This window comes from Gossypium hirsutum, chromosome A12, assembly GCF_007990345.1.
Source record: "Gossypium hirsutum isolate 1008001.06 chromosome A12, Gossypium_hirsutum_v2.1, whole genome shotgun sequence".
NCBI classification, from domain to species: domain Eukaryota; kingdom Viridiplantae; phylum Streptophyta; class Magnoliopsida; order Malvales; family Malvaceae; genus Gossypium; species Gossypium hirsutum.
Window position 1 is genome coordinate 39,741,076 of NC_053435.1, and position 3,155 is coordinate 39,744,230.

Genomic DNA, 3,155 nt, shown 5'->3' on the forward strand with positions numbered 1-3,155 from the left:
TGAAAGCATTGTTAATTGAGGCACCAGTTTGGGTTCAACCTGAGTCTAGTAAAGAGTTTGTAATTTATATTAACGCGTAACTGAATAGTTTGGGATGCGTTTTGATGCAGGAAGGTAAAGTGATAGCTTATACTTCCAGATAGTTGAAACTGCATGAAAAGAATTATACAACGCACGATTTAGAGTTGGCCGCTATTGTATTTGCATTGAAAATTTGGAAACATTATTTATACGGTGAAAAGTGTCATATCTTTACCGATCATAAAGCTTGAAGTATATAATGACTCAAAAAGATTTGAATTTACGACAACCAAGATGACTCGAATTGCTAAAAGATTATAAGTTAGTGATTGATTATCATTTGAGGAAAGTGAACGTAATCGTGGATGCTCTGAGCAGGAAATCTTTATTTGCTTTGCAAGCGATGAACACACAATTAACTTTGTCAGATGATGGTTCGCTTTTGGCTTAATTAAAATCTAAACCGTTATTTCTTCAGAAAATTTGTGAGGCTCAGAAGTGTGATAATGAGCTAAAAGCTAAAAGAATACAATGTGAGTCAGCTACTGATTCAGATTATTAGATTAGATCAGATGATTGTTTAATGTTAAGAGGTAGAATATTGATTAACCATAAAAGCAATATATTTTAATCCCATACTTAACATTTTTTTTGGACGATTTATCATATAATTTAGTGAATTAGATGCTCCTAAACCTTTAATTTCATGTTTTATACTCAGGTGAGCATAGGGGAACAAAAAGAACAGAAAACGGGCCAAAAATAGACAAAATGGGTTGATTTAAAGATCCACACGGCCAAGACTACTTCTACACGGGCAGAGCACACGCCCGTGTGAGCCACACGGGCTGGCCACACGCCCATGTGTCAGCCCGTGTCGATATTGTTCCCTGTTTCCCAAATACGTGAAAAAAGCCAAATTTTAGGGTTTCGAAGCACTCTAAAGTCTATATAAACACACTAGAACCAGACCTAAAGGGACACGCAGAGAAGAAAGCAGAAATTACTTGAAGGAAGTCATTAGAATCGTCTCAAAAGCAGATCCACGTCAAGATTGAAGATCTCCATTCAAATTTCTCTCGAAGTTTATTTGGGTTTTTCATGTCTTGTTGTTTTTCTAAATTTGAGATGTCTTCCTTTTATATTATGAACTAAATTCCCTAGATACCTAGGGAAGATGAAACCTAAGATGAATCTTATTATTTAATGTTCTGAATTTAATGATAAATACTTGTTCTTGTTCTTAATACTTGTTTTAATATTTTCAGAATATTAATTCAAGTTGATGTGCTTATTTAGTGGAGAAAAAGTCTCTATATAAGAGTAGATCTACCATAATTAAGCGGAGTTGCATGCAATCCTAGAGATAGGACGATATAAATATGCCGAATTAGAGTCAAATCTAATAAGGGAATCCATAAATCGAGTTAATGCGACAATAGGGATTTTAATTAGAAAGAGATTTCAATTAATCAACCTAGAGCCAGTTGTTCTTAGCCTTGAAAGAGATATTAACAAAATTTAGGGACTTCCACGGATCAAGACCAGTGAATAAATCGTTTGATTTAGAGTCAAAATAATAAGTGAAGTCTAGGTGGATTCTTCCTTGGGTTTTGTCTTTATTATTGGTTTATTCGATTATTTTCTTCACTCTCTGTCGTGTTTAGTAGTTAATTAGTTAGTTAATTTTAGATTAAAACAAATCCCTTATATTTTAGGCTAAATAATAGAAAAATAGTTAATACTAGTACTTTTAGTTCTTGTGGATACGATATTCTAGACTCACCATAGCTTTACTACCATTCGATAGGTGTGCTTGCCTTTGTCGTGATCATAGTCTAGTTTAGTGAACCATAAAATGAGCATCAAGTTTTTGGCACCGTTTCCAGAGACTAAGATATTAGGAACGCCTAATTTTTATTACTTTAGCCATTTTTATTTTTATTGCAATTTATTTTTGTTTTTATTTTAATTTACTAACTTTTCTTCCCTTTGCTTCTGGCAGGTTTTCTTTGGTTTATGACTAGAAGAAATCCATCGGGACCATTTCTTTTTGTTAGCGAAATTGAAAGCACAGCTGTTAAAAATCATAGAGAAATAAGGCGAAGTCTACAGTATGTAGAGGAAGAGAACAAGGATACCAATAATACCAATGAGATGCCTAAAAATTGGAATAATCCGCTACCTCCTGTGGTTGCCGCAATTCCTGTAAATCAAAATCCTGCTCCTCATTCTATGTACGATTATGTTGAGCCCACTCTCACTGGGGCCGAATCCAGTATTATTAGACCTACTATTACTGCAAATAATTTTGAACTAAAACCTGACACTATTCAAATGATTCAACAGTTTGTTCAGTTTGATGGTTTGCAAGATGAAGACCCAAATACTCATTTGGCCAATCTCTTAGAGTTTTCTGATACTTTCAAGATAAATGAAGTTTCTGACGATTCTATTCACCTACGATTATTCCTCTTCTCATTGAGAAATAAGGCTAAGCAGTGGTTGAACTCCTTACCACGAGGTTCCATCACTTCTTGGGATCAAATGACCGAGAAGTTTTTATTGAAATACTTTCCACTAGCTAAGACAGTCAAGTTGAGGAATGATATCTCTTCCTTTGTGCAGATGGATTTAGAAACCCTTTACGATGCATGGGAGAGGTATAAAGAGCTATTGAGAAGCTGCCCTCACCATGGGTTACCTCTATGGCTGCAAATTCAAACCTTCCACAATGGTTTGAACCCTTCAACTAGGCAAATGATCGATGTTGCTGCTGGTGGTACTATAAATAATAAAACACCTGAAGAGGCTTATGAGTTCATAGAGGAGATGTCACTGAATAATTATAGTGGCAAGTTATAAGGACAAAGCCGACAAAAGCAGCTGGTGTTTTTAATGTTGATGTGGTTACCATGTTGACAAATCAGGTAAAACTTTTAAATAGAAAGATTGATGGTTTATATGGTTCTTCGCAGGTACATCCGGTAATGCAGTGTGACACGAGTGGAGGTGGAATGAGCAATTCAGAAAATTTACCCTATGGTCCTATCATGGAAAATGAACAAATGAATTATATGGGTAATAATCCGAGACCTCAAAATAATCCTTACAGTAATACCTACAATACAGGT

At 35.0% G+C, this 3,155-nt stretch overlaps 1 non-coding gene across 1 annotated transcript; it reads right to left on the reverse strand.

The window, feature by feature from the left end:
- Window positions 1–2,616: 2,616 nt before the first annotated feature.
- Window positions 2,617–2,723, reverse strand: LOC121211641 (small nucleolar RNA R71). Its single transcript, XR_005906860.1, has one exon. It is a non-coding gene; the product is annotated as a small nucleolar RNA R71 (small nucleolar RNA).
- Between the last annotated feature and the right edge of the window lie 432 nt (window positions 2,724–3,155).